The sequence below is a fragment of the Pan paniscus genome, chromosome 13 (genome assembly GCF_029289425.2).
Source record: "Pan paniscus chromosome 13, NHGRI_mPanPan1-v2.0_pri, whole genome shotgun sequence".
NCBI classification, from domain to species: domain Eukaryota; kingdom Metazoa; phylum Chordata; class Mammalia; order Primates; family Hominidae; genus Pan; species Pan paniscus.
The window spans coordinates 17,927,501-17,948,894 of NC_073262.2; the positions used below are offsets into that span (position 1 = coordinate 17,927,501).

A 21,394-nucleotide genomic window follows, 5' to 3' on the forward strand; every position below is an offset into this window, starting at 1 on the left:
GGTCTTTCCTGTGCTATTCTTATGATAGTGAATAAGTCTCACAAGATCTGATGGGTTTGTCAGAGGTTTCCACTTTTGCTTCTTCCTCATTTTCTCTTGCTGCTGCCACATATGAAGTGCCTTTTGCCTCCCACTATGATTCTGAGGCCTTCTCAGCCATGTGGAACTGTAAGTCCACTTAAACCTCTTTTTCTTCCCAGTCTCTTATATGTCTTTATCAGCAGTGTGAAAACAGACTAAGACAGTCATCTTCATGATATTGATTCTACCCATCCATAAGCATGGGATGAGTTTCCATTTTTGTCATCCATGATTTCTTTCAGCAGTGTTTTGTAGTTTTCCTTGTAGAGGTCTTTCATGTTCTTAGTAAGTATTTTATTTTTTTGCAACTATTGTGAAAGGGGTTGAGTTCTTGATTTTATTCTCAGCTTGGGTGCTGTTGGTGTATAGCAGAGCTACTGATTTGTGTATATTAATTTTGTCTCCTGAAACTTTGCTGAATTTTTAAAATCAGTTCTAGGAGTTTTCTGGAGGAGTCTTTAGGGTTTTCTAGGTAAACAATCGTATCATCAGCAAACAGTGACAGCCTGACTTCCTCTTTACCGATTTGGATGCCCTTTATTTTTTTCTCTTGTCTGATTGCTCTGGCTAAAACTTCCAGTACCCTTTTGAATAGAAGTGGTGAAAGTGGGCATCCTTGTCTTGTTCCATTTCTCAAGGGAAATGCTTTCAACTTTTCCCTGTTCAATATAATGTTGACTGTAGGTATAGAACTTTTTTAGTGCTGTTTTAAGTACACAGAACAATTGAGAGAAAGGTACAGAGATACTCATATCCACTCTGCCCCCACATATACATAGCCTACTTCTTCAACAGCATTCCCCATCAGAGTGATAGATTTGTTAAAACTAAGGAACCTACATTGACACATCATTGTTATCTAAAGGCTAGGTCTCTTTAGGGTTCACTCTGGATGTTATACATTCTACAAGTTGGACAAATATAGGAGGACATGTACCCACCATTATGGAATCATATAGAATAGTTTCACTGCCTTAATTCTCTGTGTGCTGCCTATTTAATCCCTACCTCTCTCTAACTCATGACAACCACTAATCTTTTACTGTCTCCAGTGTTTTTCCCTTTCCAGAATGCCATATATTTGGAATCATGTAGTATATAGGCCTTTGAGATTGAGTTCCTTCACTTAGTAATATGCATTAAAGTTTTCTCCACATCTTTTCATGGTTTGGTAGCTATTTATTTTCAGTGATGAATAATATTCCATATGATCCTGGATGTACCACAGTTTATTTATCCATTGATTTATTAAAGAATATCCTGGTTGATTACATGTTGTTATAATTATGAATAAATTATGAATATAGCTGCTATAAACATCCATGTGTAAGGTGTTGTGTGGAAATAAGTTTTCAATTCATTTGGGTATATAACCAGGAGTGAGACTGCTGTATCATAGAGCGTATGTTTTGTTTTGTAAGAAACCACCAAACTGTCTTCCAAAGTGGTTATGTCATTTTGCAATTTCATCAGCAATGAATGAGAGTATCTGTTGCTCCACTTCCTCACCAGCATTTGGTGTTGTCAGTGTTCTAAATTTTTGCCATTCTACTAGATGTGTAGTGGTATCGCATTGTTTTAGTTTGCATTTCCTTGATTAAATATGATATGGAGCATTATTTTATGTGCTTATTTGTCATTGCTTTGTATTTTTTGGTGTCTATTAAAGTTTTAGTTCCATTTTTTTTAAATTCAGTTAGTTGGTTTTCTTATTGTGGAGCTCTAAGTGTTCTTCATACATTTTGGATAACAGTCTGCTATGGTTTGAATGTGGTGTCACCTCTGAAATTTATGTTGAATCTTCATCCTCATTTTTGTTATATTAAGAATTGGGGACTTTTGGAAATGGATTAATACTCTTATAATAAAAGCTTCAGAGAGCATTCATCCTCTCTTGCCCTTCCATATCTTCCACCATGTGAAGACACAGCATTCCTCCCTTCTGAAGGATGCAGCAGAGGCTGAACTGTGGGAAATAAATTTCTGTTGTTTATAAATTACTAAGACTGTGGTATTTTGTTATAGTAGTACAAATTGACTAAGACACAGTCCTTTATCAGATATGTCTTTTGAAAATATATCCCCTAGTCTGTCTCATTTTTTCCTTTTCTTGACAGAGTTTTACACAGAGTAGATTTTCTAAAAATTTTAATAATGTCCAGTTGAACAATTCTTTCTTTCCTGGGTCAAGTTTTGGTGACATATCTGAAAAGCTATCACCAAACCATGTCATCCAGATTTTCTCCTATGTTATCTTATAGAAATTTTATAGTTTTGTGTTTTACATTTAGGCCCGTGGGATATTTTGAGCCAATTTGTATGAAGGATGTTAGGTCTGTGTAGAGATATTATTATTATTATTTTTATATGTGGATATTTGATTGTTCCAGTACGATTTGTTGAAATGACTATCTTTCCTCCATTGTACTGCCTTTGCTCCTTTGTCAAAGATTAGTTGATTACATTTATATGGGCATATTTCTAGGCCCTTTATTCTGCTTTATTGATCCATTTTTAATATCATTTTGCTAAAAGCACACTGTTTTGATTACTGTAGCATTATAGTAAGTCTTGAATTTGGGTAGTATTAATCCTCCAACTTTGTTCTTCTCCATTATTGTGTTGGCTAATCTGGGTCTTTTGTCCTTCTATATAAACTTGAGAATAAAGTTTATCTGTAAAGTAACTTGCTAGGATTTTGATTGGTATGGCAATGAATCTACAGAACAAGTTGGGATGAACCAACATCTTGACAATATTGAGTCTTCCTATAAATGAAAGTGAAATATGTCCTTATTTGTGTAATTCTCCTTTGGTTCTTTTCATTAGAGTTTCTTCATTTTTCTCGTACAGATGTTGTACATATTTTGTTTGACTTATATATAAATATTTCATTTTTTAGGGTACTAATGTGAGTTGTGTTGCATTGTTAATCTCAAATGCCACCTGCTGATGGATTTTTGTATATTATTCCTTGCAGGCATCACTCAACTTTGATATAATAGCTTACCAGTTCCAGGAGGTTTTTTGTTGTTGTTTTGTTGTTGTTGTTGTTTGTTTGTTTGTTTTTGGAGACAGACCCTGTCTCACTCTGTTGCCCAGGCTGGAATGCAGTTGGTGGATTCATTGATTTTTCTCTATTGACTTTCTATTTTAATTTCATTTATTTCTGCTCTAATTTACTTATTTTCTTCTGCTTAATTTGTATTTAATTTGTTCTTCCTTTTCTAGTTTCCCAAAGTGGAAGCTTAGATAAATTGATTTTAGATTTTTTTCTTTATGGTATGTGCAGTAAATGCTGTAACTTCCCACTAAATACAGTTTTTACTGTATCCCAAAAATTTTGATAAGTTGTATTTTCATTTTTATTTAGCTTAAGATATATTAAATTTTCGATTGAGATTTTTCTTTAACCTATGTTATTTAGAGTTGTGTTGTATAAGCTCCATGTATGTTGGGATTTTCTGCCTTTCTGCTGTTAATTTCTAGTTTAATTCCACTCTGGTTTAAGAGCAGACATTGTGTGATTTCTATTATTTTAAATTTGTTGGGTTTATTTTATGGCCCCAAATGTGGTCTGTATTATTGAATGTTCCCTGTAAGCTTGAGAAAAGTGTATATTCTGCTTTTGTTGGATGAAACAGTCTATATATTGTAGTCAAATATATCCTATTGATTGACGGTGTTGCTGGGCTCATGTCTCAGTCTTTTCAGACTGCTGTAACAAAATGTCATGGACTGGGTGGCTTATAAGCAACAGAAATTTATTTCCCACAAATATGGAGGCTGCAAATTCCAAGTAACCGTCTCTGGCAAATTCAGTGAGTGCATAATCTCTAGCTTAGAGATCACATTTTCTTACAATGACCTCACATGGTGGAAGGAGCAAAGTTTCTATTTATAAAGTCCTTTTAATAAGGCCACTAATCCCATTAGGTTAATAGACTGTGCCTTCTCTCAATATCTTTACATGACTTAAACACCTCCCAAAGGCCCACCTCCAAATACCATCACCTTGGGTGTTAAGATTTCAACATTTGAATTTGGGGGGTTAGGGAAGAACAAGCATTCGAACCATTAGCAGTTTAATATCTTTACTGATTTTCTCCTTGCTGGATCTATTCATTTCTAATAGAGAGGTGTTGAAACCTTCAACTAAAATAGTGAATTCATCTATTTCTTTGTGCATTTCCATCAGTTTTTGCCTCATGAATATTGATGCTGCATTGGTAAATGATGTGTTGTTACAAGAATTGCTATTCCTTGTTGGAGAATTGACCCCTCTATCATTATGTAATGCCCCTCTTTATTTGTGGTAACTGTTTTTTTGGCCTGCTCTGTCTGAAATTAATACAGCTAGCTACTCTTGATTTGATTAGTACTAGCATTGTATATCTTTCTACATTCATTTACTTTTAATCTTATGTGTCTTTATATTTAAAATGGGTTTATTGTAGACAACCTAGAGTTGCATATTATTTTTTGATCCATTCTTGCATTCCCTATCTATTAATTGGTACATTTAGAATGTTGTTGTTTAAAGTGATTGCTGATACAGTTGAATTAATATCGACCGTACTTATTACTGTTTTCTTTTTTTAAGTAAAATATCAAAGACTTTATTTAACTCTTCAGGAATTAGTAAGATATTATAAAGGGGAATTTGAGAAAAAGGTCTTTTGTTATTTTTACTATATCTGGCATTCTCATTATGTGTAGGTTACACCTTTTGTAGTCGTGCCACAGTTCTTTGATGTTCTATTCTATTTTAGCCTTTTTTTTCCCTTTGGTTTTCAGTTTTGGTAGTTTATCTTCAAGCTCAGTGTTTCTTTCTTCAGCCATGTTGATTCTGCTAATAAGTTCACCAAAGACATTCTTCATTTCTGTTCACATTATTTTTTATCTCTAGCATCTCTTTTTGATACTTTCTTAGGCTTTTCACCTCTCTGCTTACATTTCCTATCTGTTTTTGCATGCTGCCTACATTTTCTGTTAGAACCTTTAGCGTGTTAATCATAGTTGTTTTAAATTCCTGTTCTGTTAATTTCAAGATCCCTGCCCTGTGTCTGTCTCTTCAAACTGTGTGTTTTTTGTTTGTTTCTTTTCTGCCATTTAGACTATGTGTGTGTGTGTATCTTTCAGATAGATGATAGATAGATAGATACATAATAGATACATAGACAGATAAGATAGATAGCGGAACAGGATGTACTGTGTAAAATGAATTGCTCTAAATATGTCGTTAGTAATGTGATTTTAAGGTGTAGGAGGAGAGAAATTAGTTTATAGTCCTGTGATAAGGCCTCTGTCTTTTAGTGAGCCTATTCCTCGTTACTGTGAATGTTTACAAGTGTTTTGCAGTTTTTCTCTCCTTCTATAGGTGGAATAGGATAGCTAGAGTGAGCTAGAGTTTGATATTTTCCTTTACTCACATGGAAAGCTAGAGGCTAGAGTTAGATATTTCCTTCCTCCCAGAGAGAGTTTGACTCTGATAAGATTCAGCAGGTTAGACTCAGGTTAACTAGTTCCTCCTGAGGGTACACCTGTTTAAGAAGAACAGCGTGCTCTCCCGTAATTCAAAATGGTTCCTTTCCCCACTCCCTGCTGGGAGCACAAGGGAATTTTCCCCTCATGTCTAATGTGAGGACTCAGTCAAGTTTCTTGAGATAAAACTGACAAAAGCACCCTACCCGCTGCCCCGCCGTGAATGAGTCCTTCTGCAGTTTTTAACTCTCATTATTGCTCACACTGAGCCTAGAGCTATTCGTCAACTACAGTTCCAGTTTTCTTACCCTGCCACTGGTTCCACGGAGCTTTCTGTACAGGTAGGTTGTGATTTTTATGCATCTGCCTGTCTGTCACTTCAATTCTGGGAACAGTATTTTGCCCTGTGATGTCACTTCTTTTCAAATCTAAAAAGAGTTGTTGATTTTTCAGTTTGTTTAGCTCCTTACTTGTTACAACAGAGTGGAGATTTCCAAGCTCCTTACCTGCAGAACTGGAAAAATGCTCTATCATGTATTTTTTATATTTCTATCCCAAAGATGAAATATTTCATTGTGAGGGTTTTGTGTGTGTGTGTGTGTGTGTTTAAAGAAATCAATCTAAATATTCAGGAGCATCCCTAAGGCATATCATTGTTTCTTCCAATGATAGATTAATGAGTTATTTGAGGAACTTAGGAGAATGTTACTCACCTGATGATGTTTGCTGCATTTTATGTTTGAGAATGTGCTTTAGGCTATTATGAGTATAAATACTACTTCTCATGTTACTGAGATTAATAGTTATCTTTTCCCACGTTGGCCTTAAATTGATTCCTCAGGCTTTACTTTTCCCCACTCTTAATGTTAAGGACTCAGACACTCAACTTTTAGTTTTCGTGATGGCCTTGCCACAGACTTGAGAACCTCCAGGGAATGGCGATTGAAATAGACATAATAGACACAATACTTTAGGATCTACCAAGAGTGCATTATAATTCAGAGCAAAAAAGAAATGCGGAAAAGTTTCATTCATAGAATTGTTCATTATCACTCTCATTGATTCTTCTTAAATTCAGCTCCTCATGGCCACAATGATTCAGTGAAAGAGCCTCAGGAAATTTGAAAATGTGGTTTAAAATACTGTGATTGCCTTGTCTGTGTGGACAGCCATTTGATTACCTAAACATGAAATAAATGAGGGGGTGGCATTTCCATTGTTACTCTCTCGCTCCTTAATCTGTATCACAGCAGTATACACATATCAACCCATTTCAGACTTAACTCAATATGAGGCTTTCAAAATTGAGCCATAAATCATTTTGAAAAAGAAATCTAAAAAGGAAACAAATATTTTTATATAGGAAGCAGCTTTCCAAAATTTAATTTTGCAAGAATCTTATTTAGAAATATGAGATACAGGCTGGGCGTGGTGGCTCATACCTGTAATCCCAGCACTTCGGGAGGCCGAGGCGGGTGGATCACCTGTGGTCAGGAGTTGGAAAGCAGCCTGGCCAACATGGTGAAACCCTATCTCTACTAAAAATAAAAGAATTGGCAGGGTGTGATGGCGGGCACCTGTAATCCCTGCTACTCAGGAGGCTGAGGCAAGAGAATTGCTTGAACCTGGGAGGCAGAGGTCGCAGTGAGCTGAGATTGCATCACTGCACTCCAGCCTGGGCAACAGAGCAAGAGTCCATCTCAAAAAAAAAAAAAAAAAAAAAAAAAAGAGATATAAAATGTATGCCATGAAACAGCTGGTAGAAAACACAAGGTTATGTACAGGCAAGTATGAGAAAAATGGATCAAAGAAGTATATTTTGATGTCCATAATGTGAAAGAGAACACTTAAATAATATAATTTGAAAGATGCTAGAGAAACTCCCTGTATCCCAATGTATGTTACCATGCCAGTATGTTAGTGAGCAAAAATACTTTGCATGCAAGGGTTGATGGTTCACAGATGCTTACACAGTTATTTCTCCACTATATATTTCTCTTCAGTATATACTGTTGAAGTATAGCATGTATATATATAGAAAAAAAGCCCCCATAACTGAGTTCTCCTGCAGTTTTTAACTGTCATCATTGTTCTCGTTCATGTGTATATATACATGGTATATGTCAACAGTTAAACTATTTATATATAATAGACATATATAGCATATATTTATATGGCATACTTCAACAGTGTGCGTGTGTGTATATATATAATATATATAAAAATATATTATTTATATATGAATCCTCAAATATATATGGGAGAAATAACTGTAAGAGTCTGTGAACCATTAACCCTTGCATGCAAAGTATTTTTAGATCAGCGAAACTCCATAAAATGGGAAATTACATGAGGAAGAAATTTTATGGAAGTATTATAGCCAATAGCTACAGCCAAAATATAGACATCTTTGGAATGAGATCAAGGAGGGGTGAAAGCAGAATGGGTAAATGAGAGATACCAGACAAATTTTACAAAATATTGCTCTGGCTATAAGTATTAAGATAATTTTGCCCTTGTTTGAAACCAAGGGCTAATTAATTATATCAGGGAAATCTGGAGAGCTTTAGCAGCAAAGTCTCATTGTAAAAAGTAAAGAAATTAACCTCTGAGCCATTTGTTTCCTCTGTAGACAAGCAAAGAGAAGCAGAGATGAAAGTAGGAGTGTGGGTAAATCTGTTCAAAATTCCTCATCTAGTCAATTTGGCTTTAAAAAATGCAGAGCGACTAGACTGGCCTAGTGTATTCTTTAATGTATAGAGAGTTTCTTACTTGAAAGGTTCAGTTTTTCAACTGAATAACTGTCAGAAAAATTGTAGGTGTCTTATATATTTTTGTCTTTACCACTTTAGTGCAGGTTCATTTGACTTCCAGCTGCCAGAAACAGGTTTTTTTTTTTTTTTTTTTTTTTCCTTTGCCTGTGGTTTATCTCTGGCTAATCACCAAGCTTCAGCAACTTAAGCGTGGGGTCAGTTATGCTGGAGATTAGGACCACTTGGGAGCAGTGCTTAACCAATGACTACAGGGAGTTGATGAGAAAAATACACCAATCTCCATGTCCCCCTTGTGTGGCATTAGAGGCATGATCTTCACATTGGCTCTTAGTGTGTCCCTAGCAGAATTAAGCTTCACTGACACACAGCGAGTAACTGGCTTAATAATATGCCTTATCTAATTTCCCAAACCCTACTAAGTGATTTCTTCACCTTTCAAATAAACGACTTGCGAGAGATCTTTGTCTCAGGGTCTACCACTGAGACAATTTCACCTGACTTAAGATGAACATTTCACCTGAATTAAGATGAAAATCAACTAAGCAAGTTATTTGATATAATGTAAATCTATGTGGATAACTTCTTTTATTCCATAAATGCTATCACAAAATAAACAGTTTATTTGGTGACTAGACCTCCGAAAGCTCTGCCTGTAGAAAGGGAGACATCGGGAGCTTGAGTGTTTTGGTGGATATGAGGCAATAAAACTCATTCCCGTGTAGCCATTTCCAAGAAGAGTGGATGCTGAGAGTGGCAGTTTGTAGTTGTGGTTACTAATATAGGCACATGTACTGAGCCATACTTCTGGCCTCTACTCCATATGTACTGCACAGCTGGCTAAGCTGCTGGAGGAGCCTACTGCATAAGACAGCCTGCAGGGCTTGAGATAAAACACACCTGCTCCTGCTTGCTTTCTTCTGGGACCTTCCACGTTAAACTGCATCATCTCTTTTTCAATAAAGACAGGGCTCAGTTATGGGAATACAACAAGCACTGGGTGCCAGGAATAGAAAAAAAGCTGGAATCTACAGAGGCAAGTTGACAGGACATTATTCTAGACAAAAAGAGAGTTGTGTCTGCCAAGTTATACTGGTCACATAGCACTAGCATTACCGAGACATCCATAATCCTGCAAAAGAATTTTTAGAGAAAAATAAGCTCAATTCTCAGAGGACTACAGATTTACATTTGTTTCCAATGACCCACTGTTACTTAAATGGCTTGCTACTGAGATCCTTCAAGCAAAATATTGGAAAGACCCTACCGGAAACTTCAATTCTTACATACGTTTATCACTTTTGTCCTTAAAATTCAGTGTCCTTAAGCAGTATTTCCACACATATAGAATTAAAATAGCCAGTCAACATACATTCTTTCTGGTTCACATTCTTCTTTCTTCTTATGAACTTTGTTGACTCAAGCAGCCTGAGCTATTGAGAACTCCTGACTTCTCAAGAATCAGAACTCACACTCAAGAAAGCTAAATGGTTCATGGTTCTTGAATAAATATGTGAGTTTTTCCTGAAGCGAGCGAAGCTACTTTTGTGAGTCACTGCATCTTTTTATTATTATTATTATATTTTAAGTTTTAGGGTACATGTGCACAACATGCAGGTTAGTTACATATGTATATATGTGCCATGTTGGTGTGCTGCACTCATTAACCCGTCATTTAACATTAGGTATATCTCCTTATGCTATCCCTCCCCCCTCCCTCTCCCCCCACCCCACAACAGGCCCAGGTGTGTGATGTTCCCCTTCCTGTGTCCACGTGTTCTTATTGTTCAATTCCCACCTATGAGTGAGAACATGCAGTGTTTGGTTTTTTGTCCTTGCCATAGTTTGCTGAGAATGATGGTTTCCAGCTTCATCCATGTCCCTACAAAGGACATGAACTCATCCTTTTTTATGGCTGCATAGTATTCCATGGTGTATATGTGCCACATTTTCTTAATCCAGTCTATGATTGTTGGACATCTGGGTTGGTTCCAAGTCTTTGCTATTGTGAATAATGCCGCAATTAACATACATGTGCATGTGTCTTTATAGCAGCATGATTTATAATCCTTTGGATATATACCCAGTAATGGGATGGCTGGGTCAAATGGTATTTCTAGTTGTAGATCCCTGAGGAATCGCCACACTGACTTCCACAATGGTTGAACTAGTTTACAGTCCCACCAACATTGTAAAAGTGTTCCTATTTCTCCACGTCCTCTCCAGCACCTGTTGTTTCCTGACTTTTTAATGATCGCCATTCTAACTGGTGTGAGATGGTATCTCATTGTGGTTTTGATTTGTATTTCTCTGATGGCCAGTGATGATAAGCATTTTTTCATGTGTCCGTTGGCTGCATAAATGCCTTCTTTTGAGAAGTGTCTGTTCATATCCTTTGCCCACTTTTTGATGGGGTTGTTTGTGTTTTTCTTGTGAATTTGTTTGAGTTCATTGTAGATTCTGGATATTAGCCCTTTGTCAGATGAGTAGATTGCAAAAATTTTCTCCCATTCTGTAGGTTGCCTGTTCACTCTGATGGTAGTTTCTTTTGCTGTGCAGAAACTCTTCAGTTTAATTAGATCCCATTTGTCAAGTTTGGCTTCTGTTTGCTCTTATGAGTCAATATGAGAGTTAGGAGAGAGGATGGAGGCAACATCCCTAACATATCTCTGAACTAGTGGGTCTGGTGTACTAGGCGTTCCTCTCAACAATATCTCCTCTCTTTCTGTCTCTTCCCCCACCTGATTCCCTCCTGAGCATCTTTCCAAAGGCTATTGACTCTCCCTTCTTCAGTAGAGGCAGTTACCTTTTAATCTTGTATGTTCAGTCTGATGTGTACATTGCAGGATTTAGAATTTACAGGAAGATTAAACTTGGTCCTTTCTATCTTCTGTAGCTATTTCTTCTTGACTCCTTGGTCTTCTGATAATCATTTGATCCACAAGCCTGGTTTACAATGAGGAAAACATGGGCCATATTTAGATAGAACATGGTTGTGGTTTACACAAGTTGGGTAAGAAACTGATGAATAAAGAGGCCTTCACAGTTTTCTCTAGGGATTTTATGTCAGTTTCCAAGAAATCACTACATAGTTTGCTCTCTCCATTGCCTTTCTATTATCTATGCATCATATTAAAGAAGCTAAGAGCAATTTGTTGAATTCAGGCCAAGAGAAAGGTGAGAAATTGTGTGACAATTAAAAATGATGAATTCAAAACATTAGGTTATTATGGAGATTCTTGTTAAAACCTTTAGAGGCAAACAATAAATTATGCCAACTTTGATTTTGCCAATACCTCACTAACTCTTTTGGTGATGATCAGGAATTTTTTATAAATGTCTGTATACATCAATTTCAGAAAGAGAATCTTACAGAAGGATAGCTCAATTTCTCTCAGCAATATTCAATAGAAATATTCAAAACACTGTTAAAATAAAAAATATTCATGACACATTTGTTGAAGATGGTAAGGTAGATTTTATTCAAGAGGAGCCATGACGATAAATGTAGGCACCACTGCAGTGGGATCCTGCAATAGGGAAAATAGATTGGACTTAACTTCAACTTCAATAAGAACAAGTGAGAATTTATAACCAAGAAACTGGGTAAATGTCAGTGGATGCAAAATTACTAAGAGGAAACTTCTGGGCAAGGTGTCAGGGTCCCGGGGGCAGAGAGTGGTTGGCTCATGGATGGTAAAATAATTTACCAACAGTGGTTTAGGTTTGAAAAGAAAAGTTTTATTAGAAGGAATGCTGCAGCAGAGTACAGTGGGGCACTTATGCAAGAGAAGACTGAGCATGCCTCGGTGCATTTTCTTTAGTTATGTTTGTGGACCTTAATGCAGGAACTTTAGGGTAATTTGTACCATATTAGTCACCTAAGTGATGGTCAATTATTACATTTGTAGACATTTTGGTACCTTGATATCAGCAAGGGTTGCACAATGAGTTTTGACATGCCTGCATTCCAGAGATGTATAGAAATTCTAGTTACTTAGAAATTCTTGGGAAAGAAGCCTGTACTAGATATGGCTTTAAATAATAGGGAAGTTTAATTACCTCTGAATTCTTCAGATAAGGGGTCTCGCCTCAGAGGGTCTGCTTGATGGCCACCAGGTGATATTTTCTCTTCTCAGAAACATCAAGGATAAGGGGTTTCTAGCTAAATTGACTTGACAGAACCATGCTGAAGGCAAAGCAGAGTGATAAGGTATCTAGAGTAATTACATACCAAGCATGGGAGATTCTCCCTAAATTGCCTTACCAAGATTTTTGCTTGAACTGTATTCTATAAGGACAGAAAAGGAAGCCTGAGGTCAGACCTAGTCAAGTAGAGGACTCAGAGGAGCTCAATTAAAGGTTCTATCCAAAGAAGAGAGTCTTTGTAAGCACATATGTAAACTTCCAGTTTCTAGTTGTCATATTAAAAAGAAACAGGTAAATTAATTTTAATAGTATATATACTTAACATGTCCAAGCTTTTTTAATTTCAAGATTCAATTAATATAAAAATTATGGGATATTTTACAAAGTTTTTGCACAAAGTCTTTGAAAGCTTGTGTGTGAATTATAATTATGTCATGTCTCAATTTGGACTAGCCACATTTCAAGGACTCAAGAGCCAACATGACCAGTGGCTATCATGTTGGACAGCAGGTCTGTGCGACATCTGGACACAAAATTCAAAGATAAAAGTGCTGCTTTTCTCAGACCCAATAAAACACTTATTGCTCAGGTGGCATTTCTATAATACAGTGATGAATATTCTATAATTCTATGATTATAACTCACAGTGGATAATGCCTTTTTCTAAAATGAATTTCTTACGTTTAGGCACTATGTCCACTGCTCAGCACTGTATATCTTGGAATTGTCTCAACTTACTCCTTGGCGTCTGTAGAAGGATACAGTGATGTTTATTGCTTGTAGGACATGATTTGTTTGGCACTGAATAGGTAAACCATAACAGAAAGTATGGATGGTATAAATTTTAAGTGATGTCTGCAATATGCATTTGGGAGTTTTTAGAATGGGAGCAAAATTTGCTCTTTTTTTTTCCACATGCTTTAATCTATTTGTTGAGATAGCTTCATGGCTACAAAGAATACTGCAAAAATATTTGGTAGGGCATCCTCTTCTCTTCTACAAATGTTTCTTGATAATCAGTAGCAAAAAAGCAGAGGTGGGGGAACCATGTTTTAATGGTGCCAATTTCTTTGTTGTTTTTCTGGTCAGTCCCTGCTGCAAAGAATATTGAAGTGCATGGGTTCCAGATAGCTGTTCTGGGCATAAAACTATTCTACTCTACATCCTGGGAAGAGACCAGTCTCAATTAATCCTATATAGCCATAAAGCATTAATAAAACATTTGAAACTGGAATGCCAGTTCCTGTAATGCTTACAGAGACCAAAGTTAATCACTGGAAACAACTCTAGATCCTTATCACCCCAGAGATGGCACCAGAGGAATCTACATAATAAACTTGACTGATTCTTACCATTACTAGTCTCCCCATATAGTTGCTTTCCACACTTTGCTGCCCTTAGAAGTGCAAAGTTCTTTCCCTTGTTTTGTCACTTCTCTAAACATTTATTTTTCTTTTGTTAAGATGCTCTATCAGCCCAAGTTCTACTCCTTTTAGTTACTCATGCAGAATGCTCCCATGTGTAAGCAGGATGCACAGGTTAATACATTGGTGTTTGGTTGTCTCTTGTTAATCTGTTTTTGTTTTTGTCAGTCTAATTTACAGGGCCTAAGAGAGGGGTATTAGGAGGGAACAGTATTTTTTTCTCTCCTACAGCGCAAAAACGTGGACCTATTTTTAGTTATGAAGATTTCTTTGCTCTTTCTTACTGGAGTAATCTAGTACATCTGTTTTACCCTTTGCATTCCTTCTTCATATTTCAAAGGGTTTTGCGCAACAAAACATACTGCAGTATCCTATGTGAGAATGTTCTCACTACTTTAGTTTTAGCAGAGAATATAATTGGGATGTTCTATTTGTCAATATTTACTTTTTAGCTCAGCAAGACCTGCAAGAATCAATCAATGAAACCTCAAATACAGAAAACCATTTTATGGTGACAAATACTCAATATTAAAGTATCTCAGTTTTCCACAAATTGTATACAATATTCCTTGCTAAGCCCTAAGTCAAATGCCAAGATAACTTTTAATAACTCAAGAACAAGAAAAATTTAGAAAAAAAAGCTTTTCTCTATAAGAACTCTAGGAAAACAGTCAGTTCTATTTATAGCTAAATTGTGTTACATTTAAAATATTTTCAACTTCAGAACTTTGCTTATTTTACCAATAGACATGGGGCTTTAAGTTGGGTATAAAGCAAATTCAAAAATCTTTCCCCAAACATTAGATCTCCTTGTCACAAAGTTCTGTAGTATGTGACTCTATTGGAATAATTTCAAATTCAGAATCAACAGAGTCACATCTCCTAGGGATTGTTAGAAACCTAGAAATGTGATACAGGAAAAAGAAATGGTAAGGAATGGTAAAAGCTGATGAGAAGATATCATTGAAAAAATGTGTTAAAATCATTTTTAAAAGCTGGGGAATTGTATAACCAGATCTAGTATTGAACTATCGTTAGTAGGAAGAGAAAAGAGATAACCTGGGCATGGAAATTGTGCTTTTGAGAGTGTCTTAAAACCCAAAAGGCATTAGAAAAAAAATAGCTTTTTAAAATAAAAAAGGAAACTTTACATTTGGATGAAGACTCACTTCCAGAAATATAGCCACTAAATGTCTACATTATATAAAGAAAAAAAGTATATTTGAAACTGGCAGTGATAAGAAGAATGTACGATTGAAAAACAGAAACTGACCAAAGAATACTGGATCACAAATTGTAAAGTAATTGAAAGAGTACTATATTTATATTTATTAATTTTATTGGTATGAGAGAGAGAGAGTGTGTGTGTGTGTGCGCGTGTGTGAGTGGGGGGTGGGGTGGGGAGTGAGTTTCAGTAAGTTCACGTGAAATCAGTTTCCCAAACAGCATTTCCTAAAAGATCTTAAACTATTCAGAATGATTTATTCTACTCTATGGTGTATCATTTACCTCAACCCCTGAGGGTTTTAGGTAAATAAACCCATTACTTAACACATATTTTGCATCATATCTTCCGGTTTTCATTATGAAATAGTCAATACATTTCATTAGAAAAAATAATCTGGCCCCAAGATTTTAAATTCATACAAGAGTTTCAATGTTCCCACCAATGTATATCTTAGTTTCCCTAATATGGTACATTTAATACTCCCATCTTAATCCTGCCTAGAAGTCAACATTCAATCTCCCTGATTTTTGCACAAATATTTCAAGTATATTCATATTTAAATGCATCTCACAGCTAATTTCTTTGCTTAGAAGTTCTATTTGGCTGTGTGGGACTTGAATGTCTAAACAGCCTCGCTTTACACCATTGCTTTTCAGTGATTTCCTTCCAGGATGCTAGTATTCGATTTGGAATTCAAACAGTTTTATGTTTGAGAAAAGAAAAAGAGAGATGCAAATACCTTATAAAGTAGAGGCACTTTTTTCCTAATACAAACATCAACTATATTCGGAGGATAAAAGTTTAATAATTAATCTATTCTTCAACATAATTGAATAATTATCCAGAGCCTACTATGGACAAGGCTAGTGCGCTGGTGATTATGGTGTAGGAGTGGAGGACATATAAAAATGAGTAAGCTTCTTGATATCTAAAAAAAAATTAAGCTATTAATGAAGACGAGCTATACATAAATAATTTACAGTGCAAGGAAATAAATAATATATGCCATGAGAGTGGAAATGAGTGTTTTGCATTCAGAGAAGACAGAACACACTCAACTGTGATGATTGGAGGAGATTTCAGTCAGTAAGTGACATATTAGACACAAAAGATGAATAAGATTTACACAGCAGGCACAGCAGTCCATGAGAACAACAGAAACAGCAGTTCAGATTTGGAAAGGCCTATGCTGTATTCAGGAAATGATGCTTACCATGAGGAGAGCAGAGGTTCCCTGCAGTAGGGCAATAAATCATCTCATGAAGGGCCTCAAAGGACCCAGGAGTTAGTCCTTGGTGAAGATGGACTATTCACAGTGATTTGAGCAGTGAAATCACATTGCAAAATGGTGTTCTTGGAAGGAAAAGACACTACTATATGATTATACGGAGAAGATTAGTGGCAGTGCCTTGTTAGAGAGAGGGAAATCCTGTGAAGGATATGAAAAGATATTGTGAAAAACAATCAGCCAAGTGGTTGCCAGATAGGAGAGGAAAAATGAAATGCCTGCTCTGAGAGGGGGGTGCAGCATTGAAAACAGAGCATGAGGCTGAGGGAGGAGGGGCTTTGTCAGGGAACAGGCAGTCTAATGACAAGCAGAGACTGAACTGTGCATGTGCAGACATCCAATGGGCCAGGAATTAATGAACATTAGAGGACAGGAATGCCCTGGGGCATTAAGATTTATGTCTTTGTGTAAGCAGTAAACTTTATAGGTAAATATTCACTGATGTGAAGCATTCCTGAGGATTGAAAGAGCAGGCCACAGAAAATATAACAAATACAAGGACAGGAGACATCCAAAGGCAAGAGCCCCAGCAATGGTCTGGCTGGTTTTGTGCATGAAAGAAAACAAGACAAAGGAATGGAATGTGTAAAAAAAAATCTTTGTTTTGAAAGTCACACCAATTTTTTTTTTTTGAGACAGAGTCTCGCTGTGTTGCCCAGGCTGGAGTACAGTGGCGCGATCTCGGCTCACTGCAAGCTCTGCCTCCCGGGTTCACGCCATTCTCCTGCCTCAGCCTTCCGAGTAGCTGGGACTACAGGCGCCCACCACTACGCCCGGCTGTTTTTTGTGTTTTTTTAGTAGAGAAAGAGTTTCACCGTGTTAGCCAGGATGGTCTCCATCTCCCGACCTCATGATCCACCCGCCTCGGCCTCCCAAAGTGCTGGGATTACAGGCGTGAGCCACCGGACCTGGCCAAAATTCACACTAATTTTCATATACTCGATTTGCACCTAGTTGGGATCCTACAAATGTTTGATTAATATTGTTCAAAATGTGATGTTATGTCACAATAAGAAGCTGTGAATTTAGAGAAAAAGCTGAATATGGTAAGGTGAAATACTCAAGGAGTCAGATAATTTGAGGTAAAAGGAAGTCATGTGAAGAAATGAAGGAAGCAGGTCAAAAGAGAAAACGTCAGAATTAATGTGAGACCAATGAAACTCAGAAGTTCACAAAATCTAAAGTGCAGGGTAAGAAGGAGAGAGTCAAAGATGAGGAGAACAGGTATGCACTAAAGAGCGGAGCAAGCCAGCAAGAGGTACCTGGAATGAAGTAGTAGCTTAATGCCTAAGAAGTGTCTAGCTGACATGAATTTAGGCGTGTGTAAACTACTAAAATGTCCCTGTAGAGTTTAATTTATTTGCTTATGTTTTATTCTATTACTGTCGTTTTGTAGCAGTAGGTGAAAGTTCTTACAGAATTTCTATGTCATTGACTCACAACTTTGATTACTCATTTGAATGACCTCAAGAGCTTTACTCATTACTGAGGTCTAGGCTCTTCCCACAAGACTCTGCTTTTATTCTCCTGGGTGCTGTTTGCACATATGGAGTTTGGAAGCTCCCAGGTGGTTTTACTAGCCAACACTGAGAATTGCTTTATATGTAAAGCAGACCAAAATGGAACTGCCCACAGGGGACAGAGTAGAACCTGTTGACCACAGCTCACACTCTGACTCATTCAATCCAGTCTGTGAAGCAAAATCCTAGGAGAGTCCTTGTAAAAATACAAAATCCTCAGTCCTATCTGAAATCCGTTAAATATGAATCTAAGTGTTGAATGCGGGACTGAACATAAGTGATTCTGATGCACACCTGTTTAAAATGTACTGTCATGGCTCTCCCTGACCCATACTTTATAAACCACTGCTACAAGTAAAGATTTTGACTTCTGCTGAGTTCATAAGCTTCCTGTGATCTGATTAGGTCATTTGTGATTCAGGATTATTAGTTTCCATTCTTATGTTGAATAACAATTACTCTAATTTCCATTAATTGTCAGCTGTGGACCAAGAATTTTGCTGGTCCCTGAAGATTCAGAGTCCCACTATGGTCTTTGTCCTTAAGAAACCATCCATCTAGTGGAAAAATAAGTGAATAATTATAACTTGGTAGACACAGGCAGGAGCTCAAACACTGAGCCCAAATAGTCTACATGGACGAGCTTCCTTGACGAGAGAGATCATGAGAAGACTGCTTGCTGGAGGCAGAGCAGGAGTGTAAGAAAAGTAGGAAAGGAACAAGCAAACTGGCAAGTGGCTAATACTCTAAATTATGCAGCTTTTAAGATTTGGCTAAGATAAAAGCTTTCTCTGGGAGGTTCGTGATGCATCTCATCTCTCCTCCTTCCCTTTGGTGTCCTGACTAATGGAAGATACACATATAAAGGTCTATAACCAAGTGAGAACTATTGTTCCACTTGACAAATCTGGACAAGCCACCTATAACCCTCAAAATGTATGTTCTTTTTATAGGTCTGACACTAAGATTGGGTTTCCTGTCCCATTTCTCTTCCAGTAAAGAAAACTGAGCCTGCACAGTGTTTTACCTACTCAGGAATAGGCAGAGGATCTGGAACAGAATACTTCTGTGAATCTGGTTTAGCAAGTTCTCCTGATCCATTTATCTGTTTGTAACAGGACATGTGAGAGGATTCAAGAAGTAAGTCTGTATCTTTTAAGGCCTGCAATTCTGCCTCCTAGTAAAATGGATTAATTGTAATCTCTGACCAATCACATTGGCCAGTCCTCCCTCTCTGGAAAAAGGATTGAAAGTGGGTGGAAGTGGAGAAAGCTAGATGAGCAGAAATTTCCCAGTAAACCCATGACAAAGACTACTGGCCGCTTACTAATATTTATTCTCCAAGCTGGGCGTGGTGGCACGTCCCTGTAGTCCAGCTACTTATTAAGCAAAGGCAGGAGGATCACTTGGGCCCAGGAGTTCAAGGCTGTAGTGGTCTGTGATTCTGCCTATGAATAGCCACTGCACTCTACTCAGGGCAACATAACAAGATCTCATCTCTAAAAATAATAAAATATTCATTCTTCACTCCTTTCTTAATGACATTACCTAGATATTGTTGAGACTGACAATGTGCCCAGTTTAGAAGCAACATTTACCAGTCCCATCTGAGGCATTGATGTCTATGGGACAGGCTTCTGAGCTATGCAGTCTTACAAGAGACTTACAAGCAGGGCTTGCAGGAAGTTTTTCTAAAACAATGTCATGCCTTAAGAACGTACCAGCTTTTATACTTAGCCTTCTTATTTCTACTATCCCAGAACCTAAATGTGTTGGCTGGAGCCACAGCAATCATTTCATGAGAATGAATATGAGAGGAACCTAGGCCATAACAACATGAAACCATGGTATCTGTACTATTTTGTGACTTATCCATTACTAGAGGAAAACATAAATTCCATACTTTTTTAAGCAACATTTGTTTTGTGTGTGGTGGTGATGTCTTTTTTATTTGTAGGAGAATATATTTCCTAACCAATACAATCTTCTACATGGGAGGGAAAAATCCAGTAAGTCTACTTCTCTATAGTGCAAGGCTAAAAATATGGCATGAAGGTAGATATGCTTTTTTTTTTTTAACTTAACAATAGTATAATCCATTGATTTATAAATCAGTATGTCGCACCACATTACAGGCCAAGAAAGTGCTGAATATAAATAGCAAATACTCTTTATAACCTGAAGAAAGAAATGGTATCACAAAATCCTCAAAAATCTGAACTAATTTACTAAATAAGAGAAAATCACATTCTTAAGCAATGCTAAAAGGCAAACTTACCATTTCATGTTGTCAATTTCTAAGATTATTTTGAAGTAAACACCTTCCTCATTTTCTCGATTGTTAGGTGAGCAATTTGCAAAAGGCTGCCCCAGGAAGTGTCCATGAGAGAATGCGTTGGTCCCTTAAATGGAAGTGACAGCTGTTGGATAATGCTGGAGTTCTGGCGTATGCCTTCTGACCACTCACTGTGACAAAGTTTTGATGAGTCACCTTATGCTATGAGTATAGAAGCATCCCTTATGAAGAAAAGTGATGAAAATAGCAACAATATTTCTCTTTTAAAATTGACTGAGTGATTTAAAGAAATATGCACCAGTATCCTCACATCTTTTCAAGGAGCTGATCATCACTGTGGACATTTCATGCTTTTTATAGCTTTGGTTTAAAATGAATGATGATCCTTAAGCTCTAATGATCAACTTCACCATAACGTTCTCCAAAAGCATTTAGGGATGCAACATCAGGCACCGATTTGACATAACTCAACAGTAACAATATTTGGCTATAGAGATTGAATGCTCCATGTAAAAAATATCAACGAAAAACAATTTTTTATTAACAAACGGAATTAACCATAGAAAACATGTTATTTTTCCTATTGTTTCATTTAATAGGGAATTAAATTTTATAATGTCTTGATGTTCTGGTGTAGTTCTTAGTCCCAGGAATACCTGGAACTTGTGAACATAAGGGTTTAGGGTCCTCAAATGAAGATACCGGGTGCATATCACATATCTATTTTCCAGGTGTTAGTACCCAACATCAGGCTTGATAATTTTCGAAAGTGCTTTCACTAGAAGCAAATGTGTAAACTGGGGATTTCAGCCAACTCAGAATATTTTTAAAAAACTAGTGGAAAGCCAGTTTGGTTATCTCCCTCTATACTTGAAGAATCACATTTTCCAGATTATTTAGTCTTTAAAGACCGATGCAGTTAGAATACATGACTGAGCCTATAGCCCGTCTAAGTCCCCCAGCTGTGAAGTAAATGAAATAATTCCACATAATCCCCATGATATTTTGGATTCAGATAGAAGTAGATTTAATAATTTTTGTGTTTTAACTAAGAAAACCATCAAATAAATTTAATCGCTGATAAATTTAGCATAGCCAGGGACAGGAGAAGATCAGGGGTGTCAAGACTCTTTTTCTATACACATTTAATGGA

General features: G+C 36.8%; 1 long non-coding RNA gene across 1 annotated transcript in view; it reads right to left on the reverse strand.

Moving 5' to 3' along the window:
* The window catches only part of LOC129397247 (uncharacterized), a 120,094-nt gene extending 99,710 nt beyond the window's left edge, over nt 1-20,384 (reverse strand). The window contains exon 1 of the long non-coding RNA XR_008624470.2: nt 20,224-20,384. This is a non-coding gene — a long non-coding RNA (uncharacterized LOC129397247). The remainder of the gene's footprint in view (nt 1-20,223) is intronic.
* Nucleotides 20,385-21,394: the final 1,010 nt, after the last annotated feature.